Here is a 12,846-nt window from a genome sequence, read left to right on the forward strand (position 1 = left end):
GGGAGAAGTAGGCTTCCCACTGAGCAGGAAGCCCGAGGCAGGGCTCGATCCCAGGACCCTGGGATCACGACCTGAGCCAAAGGCAGATGCGTAACAACTGAGCCACCCAGGTGCCCCCATATTTAAAATGTTGATTCATGGAACCAACTACCCTTAAGAATGTTAACTTCTACCAATAGCACATGAGAGTGCCTAAATTGTCAGTAATACTGGGTTGTATGTTTTTCATCTTTCCCATCTGACAGGTGAAAAGTGGTCTTGTCACTATAATATGGTAGTTGAGAATGTGACTCTGATAGATGTGATGTGATACAGTATGTGACTCTGGAGCCAGCCTGCGGGGGCCTGAATTCTGACTCAGCCACTTACTGTGTGACCTTGGGTAAGTCATTTAATTTCTCTCTTTCTCAGTTTCATCTTTGATAAGGTAAGCATGATGATAGCACCTGTTTCAGGAAGAATAAGTCAATTAAGTAAAATGCTTCAAATAGTAATGGAGACATGTCACTCAATAAGTATGACTTAATGATGTTTTTTGTATATTAAAGATTGAACATCTTTTCAAATGTGTTTTGGTATATTTTTTGAGTCACTTACGTCTTTTTTTTTTTTTTTTTAAGATTTTATTTACTTTTTGACAGAAAGAGACAGCGAGAGAGGGAACACAAGCAGGGGGAGTGGGAGAGGGAAAAGCAGGCTTCTAGCAGTGCAGGGAGCCTGATGCAGAGCTTGATCCCGGGACCCCATGATCATGACCTGAGCCGAAGGCAGATGCTTAACCGCCTGAGCCACCCAGGCGCCCCACTTACTCATGTCTTTTGCATATTTTCCCGGTAATATTTTCTTAATAACTTGTAAGTGGTAAAGTGTTGACTATAATATAGCAGAACAGTTCCTAGTTTGTCATTTGTCTTTTGACTGTGTTTATGCAATTTTTTTTTCTTGGGAAGTTTTACATTTTTAGGTAGTCAAAACAATCTTTTTTCTTATGGTTTTTCCTGCTGCTAGGCCAGTATTTAGAACAGGCATATCTCCCTACCTCAAAAATATAAAAAATAGTTATTCATTCTCTTTGAGTACTTGGTGTGTGTGTGCACGCGCGCGCGTGCTTTTAAATCTTTAAATTTAATCTTTAAATCTTTGATCCTTCTGGAATTTATTTTGATATGAAGATAGCAGATGAGATCTGGCTCTATTTCTTTCCAGTTGTGTACTGTCCCAGACCTATTTATTAAAGAAGAAAGACCAGGAGCCTTTAATCTTTTCTCCCCTCCCCTAATCTGAAAGTAAGATATCCTAGAGATAGGAGATCTCCATTTCAGAGAATGAATTTCATGTTTGGAATCAGTCATTCAGTTGCTAAGCTATGGGATCAGAACTCACGGTTTGACTAAGCAGTGAAACTGCTGCATTCACTAGGGTAGCTTCTCTGCTGGCTCTTCTCTGGAGGCTTCTTCTAAATGGATCTTAGTTTGAGGACTGCTTTGAAGGGGCCATTGTTAGTTTGGAATGATAAGTTCTGTGTTTTTTTTTTTTTTTTTTTAAGATTTATTTGACAGAGACTCAGCGACAGAGGGAACACAAGGAGGGGGAGTGGGAGAGGGAGAAGCAGGCTTCCCGCAGAGCAGGGAGCCTGATGCAGGTCTCAATCCCAGGACCCTGGGTTCATGACCTGAGCCGAAGGCAGATGCTTAATGACTGAGCCACACAGGCGCCCCAAGTTTTGTGTTCTTAAACAAATGAAGTGATTATAGTGGATATTTCCTCACTCCAGCCTGAGAGTATTGGTAGGGTATTGATGAGGGGGTATTGAATGGTAATGAACACATTGTGTTCTACCTGTGCCCTCATCAGCTCTTTTTGGAACTCTTGTCCCATCTAGTTTCTTCCCTCCGACTCAAGATGGAGGGAGAGCGATACCTATATGACAGAGCATTCATATATCCCATGGCAGCTATCATTTGCCAAAGACGTCAAGGAAGGGTAGCTGACTCTTACATGGCATATGCTGTGTGCCAGCAACTGTTCCAGGCACCTTACATATATAAGGTTTTTATGAGATTGGTGCTCTGTACTAGGTTGAATAGTGTCCTCCCCAAATTTCATGTCCACCCAGAACCTATGAATGTGATCTTATTTGGAAATAGGATCCTTGTAGATGTAATCAAGTTAAGATGAAGTCATAGTGGATTAGGATGGGCCCTAATCCAGTGATTGGTGTTCCTATATGAAGAGGGAGATACATAGAGGGAAGACATCCGTGTGAAGATGGAAGCAGAGGTTGGAGTTGTGCTGCCACAAACCAAGGAATGTCAAGAATTACTGGCAACCACCAGAAGCTGGAAGAGGCAAAGAAAGATTCTTCCCTGGAGCCTTCACAGGGAGCATGGCCCTGCTGAAACCTTGATTTTGGACTTCTAGCCTGCAGAACTGTGAGAGAATAAATGTCTTTTGTTTGAAGCCACCCACTTTGTAGTGTTTGTTATAGCAGCCCTGGGAAACCAACACATGCTCTTTTATTATCTCCATTTTCAGATAAGGAGACAGGCCCAGAGAGATCAGATACTTTGAGATCTGTCTAGGCCACTGCTCTGCTGGCTGGGCACTTACTCTGAAGTTCTTGATGTTGCTGTTGTCAGCTCGGCACCTTCACCATGGCTGTCACACCTTCTGGTAGTGCTGGGACTGAGCTGCTGGAATGGCTCCTTCCCTAACACAGCAGGCCACAGACTTTCCCCATTCTTGCCCATTTCACGCCCTAAAGCAGAAACTCCTCTCAGAGGCTTCTGGCTGTAACCTGATCATTTCAGCAGGTTGCTTCATGACCCCACTCTTCCAGGTGAAATCAGGCTTTTATTTTTCATTTCCATGCAGTGTCAGAAAAATGTGGGTGACAGTTGTGGGGAGGGTCACTCAGCTTCTTCTGGCAATTATTTTTATGCTTCCCATTTCTGGCCTGCTATACTTCCTAGAATTTCTGTCAGTAGACAACTCAAGTCGTGGTTGTTTTTGGAGCTTTAGGATGTCACACACAGCTCACGTTGCACATATCACAGTTCATGGCTGTGAGCAGAGAAGGAACAGCATCATGACTGCAGTGACTCTGAGGGCCCTGGTCACCTGTTCTTGATAAACCCAACACACCACAGTGGCTCTCTTCTCTGCCCAAGTGAGTGGGGGGATAAGGATGTTATCTGACCCAGCCCACCCCCCTAAACAGCTTCTTGTTTGCCCATGGCCTCTTTTGCTGGCATCCCAGAAGGGATCTCCTCCCTTTGCATCCCATTGCTGGCTGCAGAATCTTGCCTGCTTTCCAATATGAACCTTTTGCTTTGGATCCTGCTCTTACTCTTTTTTTTTTTTTACTTATTTTTGAGAGAGAGTGCAAGAGAAAGCACGAGCAGGGGGAGGAGACGAGGCAGAAGGACAAGTGAGAGAAAGTGTGAGCAGGGTGAGGAGAAGAGGGAGACGGACAAGCAGACTGCACTGAACGTGGAGCCTGAGGTGGGGCTCAATCCCACAACCCTGAGACCGTGACCTGAGCTGAAACCAAGAGTCAGACGCTCAACCCACTAAGCTACTCAGGCACCCCAATCCTGCTGTCACTCTTTTTTTTATAAAGATTTTATTTGACAAAGAGAGACACAGCGAGAGAGGGAACACAAGCAGGGGGTAGTGGGAGAGGGAGAAGCAGGCTTCCCACTGAGCAGGGAGCCCGATGGGGGGGCTCGATCCCAGGACCCTGGGATCATGACCTGAGCCGAAGGCAGACTCTTAACGAGTGAGCCACCCAGGCACCCCTCCTGCTCTTATTCTTAACAACTCTCACTAGACTGAGCTCCAGGAATTCAGGAACCATATTTGTTTTGTTTGCTGCTGTATCCCAGGACTGAGCAAAGACCTGACACTTCTCTAGCCCCTGAAGAAATGTTTATTGAATGAAGAATTGAATATTGACCTTGAAGCTTTGGAATCCTGGTTTTTCTTGCTTCTTGATAAAGCCAAGGACCAGATGAAGAACTTTAGAGGCCTAAGCAATAGAAAGATTATGATGTCCCTCATATTTTCAGCCCTCAGTATGTATTTCAAAAACAATATTAAACACAAAATCAGTGTAAGGAAATCCAGTGAAGTATAAGGAAAATCCAGCAAAATTCTGTTTTTTACCATGGTGGCTAATTAGATAAATAGAATTTAAAACATTTGCTATTACTGTCTCTGCTTTGCTAGTTCTCTAAGCACATGCTTTTGGATAATCCTGCCTGGACCAGTGCTTTCCTCCCCTCGGACTTCACCTTCATTTCCTCTTTATTTCATCTGCTAAAGTTGCCAGCCAGTTCCTTTCACCTCATAGGGGTGTCTGGCTCCTGAGACCCCAGCCAAGGCTAAATGCCCTGGGCTCCCTGGGGGTTTGCCAAGAAAGTCAAGTAGAACATGCACACTACTAAAGAGTACCTCAGAGAACTTCCATGCTGAATTGTGATTTATAGTCAGCATAGCACATTGTGCCAAGTGATTACACTTGGGCCATATTTAGTTGTAATAATCTGCTCTTGTGATCCTATATGTCCAGCCCAGAAATGTTCCTTTGGTCCTTCTTCCTGGGTCACTGAGAAGTCAAGACGTAGTCCCACTCTACCGTCTGTATTAATCTGGCTTTGTTGAAACCATTCAGAGAAGCAAGGTATTCTGGAAGTGTAGAGCCCAGGCCTTATACAGGCTATTCCAAAGCTGTGACCGTAATCAAATCTGTTGCTGTTTCATTTCAAAGAGCTTAAAATAGTGTTGGAAACCTCCCAGGAAAAAAGCACCACTATAATTTCTTGGCTAAGGAAGGGTTGTGTGCTGGCCAGAGCAGAAGTGGTAGCCAAGGCTCCCAAGTTCTTTTCTGGACCTGTTGATTTGAGGTGTGATATTTGGCAATCTGAGATGCTGTCCTATAGCTCTGATGGTTCATCTTCAGCACAGAGAGTGATGTGGGCCATGCCTGTAGAGAGAGAGGCTGACATTGGTCCCCTGTGATCTAGGGGAGCCTCATCATTAGATGTCATTTCTTTCATTTGAATTTCTAGTTCTTTTTAAAAATTTTTTAAAGAATTTATTTATTTATTTATTAAAAATATTTTTATTTATTTATTTGACAGAGATATAGCAAGAGCAGGAACACAAGCAGGGGGAGTGGGAGAGGGAGAAGCAGGCTTCCCGCCGAGCAGGGAGCCCGATGCGGGGCTCAATCCCAGGACTCTGGGATCATGACCTGAGCCGAAGGCAGACGCCTAACGACTGAGCCACCCAGGTGCCCCAAGATTTTATTTATTTAGAGAGAGCGAGTGAGGGGAGAGGCAGAGAGAGAGGGAGAGAGAAAATGTCAAGTAGATTCTACATTGAGCGCAGAGCCCAGCGCGGGGCTCCATATCACCACCCTGAGATCATGACCTGAGCCGAAATCAAGAGTCCAAGCCACCCAGGCACCCCTAATTTTATTTATTTATTTTTTTAAAGATTTTATTCATTTATCTGAGAGAGAATGAGAGAGAGAGCATGAGGGGGGAGGGTCAGAGGTAGAAGCAGACTCCTGCCGAGCAGGGAGCCCGATGCGGGACTCGATCCTGGGACTCCAGGATCATGACCCGAGCTGAAGGCAGTCGCTTAACCAACTGAGCCACCCAGGCACCCCAGGCACCCCTAATTTTAAAAATTTTTAAAGGTTTTTATTAAGTAATTTCTATACCCAGTGTGGAGCTCAAACTCACAACCCTGAGATCAAGAGTTGCATGTGCACTGAGCCAGCCAGGCACCCCTCTAGCTCTTCTTTTTAATGTAGAAATCCTGCCCCTCCCCCGCAGAATTAATATAGGATTAATATCATCTACATTTTACTTGAATTCATTTCATCAGAATTGCTTTCCTTTTAGTGGAGATCAGTTCTTTTTTTTTTTTTTTTTTTGGTTTTTGTTTATTTATTCTTTTTTTTTTTAAGATTTATTTATTGAGAGAGAGTGTGCACGAGCAGGGGGAGGGAGACAAGCAGACTCCCTGCTCAGCAGGGAGCCTCATGTGGGGCTTGATCCCAGGACTCAGAGATCATGACCAGAGCCGAAATTAAGAGTTGGATGCTTAACCGACGGAGCCACCCAGGCGGCCCTAGATCAGTTATTCTAAGGGATGGGAATTTTAATAGGGTTTAGGAAAAGAAGGTTAGGTTTGTGTGGGGCACACACCTTGGCCTTGGACAGCCAGAGAGTAACATTAGGGCACCAGGTGCATGATGAGCCAGATGGGGGAGAACAAACTCCTATCCCTGGAGAGCCAGACATATATTAGTTGCTTTTCATATATTTTCTTATTTAATTATCATAATGCAAACCAGTGAAGTATCTTCACTTTTGCACATGGGCAAGCTGAAAGTCAAAGAAGTTATGTAACTTGTCCGAGGTCAGACAGCTAATAAAAGGCTGAGCTAGGATTCATTTCTCCTCAGGTCTGTCCAGTTCCAAAACCCATGCTGTTTTCACAGAGCTCTTCTGTCTCTGACAAGATTTAGGGAAAGGAGAGAAGATGGAGAGATGACATCTTTCTCTACCTCACAGTTCTACTCGTTGAGATGTGTTTAGCCAGAGCATCCTGTTTATAGAATGCTAGGTTCTATATATAGAGATGCTGCAACAACATATGTGGGAAGGATACCAATTGGCTGTAGGGGAGGATTTAAAAAAAAGCCTTTGTTCTTTACCTCTAAGTTTTCATTGCAGTGTAATCCACAAGTGTCAAAACACCACTGGTAACTCTGGTTTACTGCTTAAGAGGCCCTGTCCTATTCTCCAAATAAAATTTGTTGATGTCCCAAGGAGTAAGCCATGATGGGGGCAGAGGTGAGGGTGTGGTGTGCCCTTACTGTATGTTCTGGAGCTGGTGACACCTGTTATGTGACTATTTCAGTGAATTATGATTGAGTAAACAAGAGGTGTCTCTCTTTTGCCTTTCTAAGGGAGACCAGATGGCATTGGGTGCTGGCCCAGGTCCAGGGGAGCCTGGCCTCTGGGCTGGCAGAGGAGACAGCTTGAGTGTGTCAGGTGATGGAATAAGAAGAGACAAGGCTGGACTGTCAAGTGGTATAATTTGAGGGGCACCAAGAATGTGTGTTGTCCCTCAAAGACTTGCTTCAGCTCTTTGCTAGTGCTTGGAATTCTACAAGTGAAATTTATTTCCCTTGATTTAAGTCTTCAAGACCCTATTAAAAATGAAGAGACTCCAGGAAGGGGTCTGATTGTGAAGCATTTTGGTCATGTAAGTGGAGGAGTGAATGAGTGTATGTGATTGATTTCTGAGAACTGAACTAAGGGACAGAGAGGAAAGGGCACTTGGCCCTAGTCAAAGGGACAGGAAGGAGAAACTATTGAGTTTGAGATAAAGGCCCTGAAAAGAGAAGTTGAGTCCCTAAAGAAACAGTTTGTGTTTTTTACAGTTTTGACTGAGAAGCAGCTGAGGTCGATGGGGATGGAGGCTGATGGGGATGATTCCAAGAGGGCGTGTTGGGTGGAGAGACTTCCCATGAGCATGCTGGGTATTCAGGCATGATGTTGTCTGGAGAACAGCTGACAGGCAGAATGTAAAGTGTAGGACCTTTGGGTCTGTGGTTTGCTGTGATGTCCTCAGACAAGACCGGCACAGATCTTAGGAAGTGGGAGGCAGCTTCCCAGAAGTGATGTAAAATGGTGGCGCAAAAGAGGTTGCTGATGACAACATGGGCAGGGCACTTCCTCAGAGGCCGCTGGTCGCAGACAACTTCTGGTCTTGATTTCCCAATGTGCTGTGCTGAGATAGGGCTTAACCAGAAAGCAAAATACGCCATGTCAAAAACAATGACAAAGCATTTGGGGTGTCCACACAAAGGTGCAGTTCCCTCTTGTCCACTAACTTTCTGGAGCCAAAATAGCTAATCCAGAGGCTGCCAGAATAGCACCTGTGATTCAGATCTACAACTTTTTTGGCCTGAATTCCTGCAAAGAGAGCCTTTCTAGTTGACTGTTCTTCATCATTCATCCAGCACTGCTTTCAAACAGCCTTTGTGATCTGAATTCTCACAGAGAATTCACAAAGACTCCTGGGGAGTCTTTGACAGAAGGAACTCAAATCTCAGTGCCTTTTCCAGCTCCTCACAGTTGGGTTCATGGATGCCCTTCACCTTCAGGCTTGAACTTCTACTCTGTCCACGTTCCTACCCTAAGTCTAGAGCATTTTGTTTTAGCTCAGACTTTTGGTTTCATTCAGGCCTCTGGGGTCCTTCCAGCACATTTCCCTAGAAGGCTATTCTAGGAATAGTCTCCACCTTTCACCTCCTGAAGTTTGACAGGGTCTGGGCCTCCCTCCTTAGTGGAATTAGCACAACTCTGTAGAGTTTCTGGATGTAATATACCCCTTCATCTCTCCCCAACCATCATAGCCCCATACAGAAGATCTAGTGATGTAGTTAGATCTGCTGATCACCAGGATTTTGGAGCCAGTGCCCCCAGCAGGGGGGACTCCTGGATAGGTGTACTATACTGTGAGTGACAGCTCTCTCCATTACTCTCTGCCTCTCCTCCATCTCACCTTTATTTTGGCTTTTTCCTAAGAGGATCAAGCTCTGTCCAATTGCCCTGCCTGGACCCTCTAGCCTTGTCTAGGACTATAACTCTGCTGTCAGCCCCTCACCAGAGGCTGGGGCTTTTGCTTTCCAGCCTCTCTCAGGCCAGTTCCCTTCTGATACTAGAGACTCCCCCCCCCCCCCCTTGCCCCTACTAGAGACTTTTCTTGCATCTAGGCTTCTGTGGATAGAATCTTGCCCATGCACAGATCTCCCAGTTGTTGACTATCCTGAACTCTGCCTGCTACTCTTTGGGCTAATTGGATGTCATGCTAGTCTGCTCAGCTGTACTTCTGGAACAAGCTTCTTAGCTTAGTTGGGCCTGTCCTGAATTTCATGCTAGTTCTCCAACTGCCTCTGCCTCAAAGACAGTTTTTAATATGCATTTATAAAGCTTCAAAAGGGAGAGAATATAACATATTCCAAACTTATTTAACTAGAGAACCATTTTTTTTGAAGGAATATTAAGATCTCACAGAATATGGTGTTTGATAGAGCACAGTTTTGGAAAATATGAGGCTTTATCCTAAAGGGATGGACATCAAATGGAGGAATTCCAGGTGAAGGTAATGTGACAGTCGGTGAAAAAAACACTATTTGGGGGTAGGAAATCTCTCTTGGTCTCTTCATTCAACAAATGCCTACTGAGCACCTGGTATTTACGTCTTTCTGCTGGAATCACATCATGTGTTTGACTACTTAACTGGGTGTCGTCTGCATAAGGACAGCTCTGATCTGGAGTGTAGCTCTAAGGTGGGGAAGAGGTAGGGATTCTACATTCTTTCTCCCCCATTCAGATCTTCCTCCTTCCTCCAGTTAAAACAGGAAGTAGTGAATGGGATGATGCTATCATCAGCTTCTGGATCCAAGGAAGGAGGCTTCCCTGAGGCTGCTTTCCCCAGGTTTTACCTCTTCCAGGATTTCTCTGGCTCTCCTGAGCACCCCTTCCTTCTCACTCTGGGAGTATTCATCTCAGCATCAGTCTCAAGTCTCACTGCTAGTTCAAGATTTCGACTTCACATATGGGATCAGTGCCAAGTGGGATGGAGCTCATTCTTATGGAATGATTATTGCATTGTAAATTTTCTGCTTTGCCTGTGAAATCCGTCTTTTATAGCTCATGGGTAGTCCAGACTATTATTTTTTTCAACCCTTCAGTGGAGATAAACCCATGCACTGTAGGCAGGGCAGTCTTGCAGGTGGAGATCATTTAAATCTGGCAGGGTGGATGACCAAGTGCCAGGAGCTCCAGCTGGCAGAGCTGGTAACCAAAGAGGAAATTAGCTGCTTTCTCTGTATGCCATTCTCAACCAGGACAGCCAGGAAAAGACCACTTGAAGCAGACAGAAATCTCTAAGACTCCTGATTAAGAAATTTTAGGTCCCTTTGAGACCCTGATGTATGTATGTGCCTTTACTGTCATGAGTGAGATCTCTGGTTGGCCAACTTTAACTCAGTTGGATGAGCTAATCATGAAACAAACTATATGCAAAGGCTTAGCTTTGATCCTGCCCTTAGGTATGATGTTCATTTAGTAATTAGCATCTTCCTACCCACAGGCCCCACCACAGGGGCCTTGGTCCAGGGCCCATGTCCATTCCTTCCACTTCCTCTGAAATGCTCCAGTTTTAACTGAAGATCAGGGAGTGAGCTCACTTACAGGAAGATCAAAAGAGGGCTTGAAATGGGCATTTAGAGGTCTTCAATAGAGCCAGTTATTTGGTCCATCTATTATAAGTATTAGTTGGCACATAACTATATAAATGTAACTGTAACTTCATATAACTGTAGAAGGCTTGTTTTCCCCAACAGGCTTCCTACATGAAGACATTTCCCAAGATTCTATCCTTAGCCTCCTTCTCTCCTCCGTCTATATACTATCCCTGGGTGATATCACATGTGCTTATGGTTTTAGCTACCACTGATATGTTAGAAACTCTTAAATCTCCCTCTCCAACCTAAATCTCTCTTCTGCATTCCAGATTCGTGATGGCCAAACACTATTACCATCATAACCTGGGTGGCTTTTAGGTATTTCAAACTCAGCATGTCTCAAGCCAAATTATATTTTTCATTATGCCATCCTCTTCCCCCTATTCTTCTATTTCTTCCTATTCCTATTCCTCCTTCTTTGTTCTTAGGAGCATCACTATCCAGGGTCATTAGTAAACTTGCTTATGCATCACTGTCTTCCACTATTTCCCCACCAGGAATTAAGTAGGCTCTGAGTGTAATGTAAGATGTTTAGAATGTCCCTCCCTCCCACCCTCCCTCGCTTGTGCATGTGGACACTCTCTCTCTCTCTCTTATTGGGGTTCTTGTCTACAAGGCATCTGTAGTTGAATTTAATAGAGAAGGTAACAAATAGGGAAAAAAAGAACAATTAAAGTTACACTGAGGTTCAGATTCTAGGTAAAATGGAAGTTTTGGAAAAGAATCATCTGAGAGCTGAAACCTTGAGAGAAAGCTTCATGGAAGAGATGAGAGTTGACCGAGGACACACTAAGTAGGGTAGGGGCCAGAACACCTCTACAGGAGCATGTGTAATTGGCACCTCCCCCACTGGTTTCTTCTGTAAATCACCACTGAACCTCATATAGTTTGGTCCTTTTTAAAAGCTTCTGAGGATTGAGTATCCTAATGTATCCCATTAGTTAGCTGGAACCATCTTTTCCCTTAAAAATTTGGCTCAAAGTGTCATTCTACAGCTTATAGAGAGTCTGATTCCTTCACCCAGATTCTTCAAATTCCTGGGAGCTCATCTATTTATGGTCATTCTAATTTTGAGCTCTTGCTTCCACTAAATTAGTTCAGATTATAGATGGTCTTACCATCTCAAGCATGCTGTTCCTGTTTCCATCCATATTCACCCAGATGTAGAACTCAGATATCTCCCAGCTAAAGCCTTTATGTGTATAGCAGACTTTATTAAAGATTTAGGGTAATGTAGAGTGTTTTACATTGCCACAAAGCAAGCAACTTAAATTCTAATACTGGCTATCACTGTCCCTTAAAGTATTTTATTTTGTCTACCTCTCCATTAGGATTTCATCATTATTCATATCACGCATTTGTATGGCTTTGGCCTCTTATAATCGTATCTTTCCTCTGCAAATCTTCCTAACTCTATTGCCCCTTAGCATCCCAGATACTTCTTACTCTATTATGCAAAGCAATTGAATTCTACTCTCCCAAACTTCCTTCCGTATGTCCAAAGCCCACTGGAATGGGTCTGCTGAGTAAAAAGTTCATCCTCTTCTTTAGCCACACAAAGTATTTGTAGAACCTCTGATGTGTTCTTTTACATTATTTCTCTCCTTTGAAAGCATTTCTTGTTTGGGGCGCCTGGGTGGTGCAGTCAGTTAAATATCTGACTCTTGGTCATGATCTCAGGGTCATGAGATTGAGCCCCATGTCAGGCTCCAAGCTCAATGTGGAGTCTACTTGAAATTCTCTCTCTCTCTACCTCTGCCCCTCCTGCCCATGCTCTCTTTCTCTCTAAAATAAGTAAATAAAAATTTTTTTTAAAAAGGCATTTCTTGTTTTATTTTTATTTTTTAAGATTTTATTTATTTGGGGGGGAGAGAGAGAGAGAGCAAGTGCACAAGCAGGGAGGAGGGGCATAGGGAGAAGGAGAAGCAGACTCCCAGCTGAGCAGGGAGCCCAGCGCAGGACTTGGGGATCATGACCTGAGCCAAAGGCAGATGCTTAACCAACTGAGCCACCCACGTGCCCACATTTCTTGTTTTAAATAGCATTTACTACTTTTTCTCTTTTCTTTTTTTTAAGTAAGCTCTATACCCAATGTGGGGCTTGAACTCATGATCCTGAGATAAGGAGTTGCACACTCTGCCAACTTAGCCACCCAGGCACCCCAGCATTTACTACTTCTTACCTCAGAAATGGTTTTGCTTTGAAGGATCTGTGGAAGGAAGATAAGAGGATGTTCCAGGCAAGGACAACATTGTGTATATAGGTAGCAGTCTACATAAAACTTGTTGTGGGCAATGAAAAAAATATTCCAACTGGAAATAAGAATTTTTTAAAAGATTTTTTTTTTAAATTCATTTATTTGACAGATAGCACAAGCAGGGGGAGTGGCAGACAGAGGGAGAAGCAGACTCCCCACTGAGCAGGCAGCCTGATGCGGGGCTCCATCCCAGCACCCTGGGATCATGATGTGAGCCGAAGGCAGACGCTTAACCGACTGAACCACCCAG

The 12,846-nt window shown here is 44.1% G+C and overlaps 1 protein-coding gene across 1 annotated transcript in view; it reads left to right on the top strand.

The window, feature by feature from the left end:
* ASPRV1 (aspartic peptidase retroviral like 1) overlaps positions 1–12,846 on the top strand; it is a 109,199-nt gene that overhangs the window by 27,422 nt on the left and 68,931 nt on the right. The window contains exon 6 of the mRNA XM_032410785.1: positions 246–382. The gene's annotated coding sequence lies outside the window, so the exon portion shown is untranslated. The remainder of the gene's footprint in view (positions 1–245; positions 383–12,846) is intronic.

Source organism: Phoca vitulina, unplaced genomic scaffold (genome assembly GCF_004348235.1).
Source record: "Phoca vitulina isolate PV1807 unplaced genomic scaffold, GSC_HSeal_1.0 scaffold12, whole genome shotgun sequence".
In the NCBI taxonomy this organism is placed as follows: domain Eukaryota; kingdom Metazoa; phylum Chordata; class Mammalia; order Carnivora; family Phocidae; genus Phoca; species Phoca vitulina.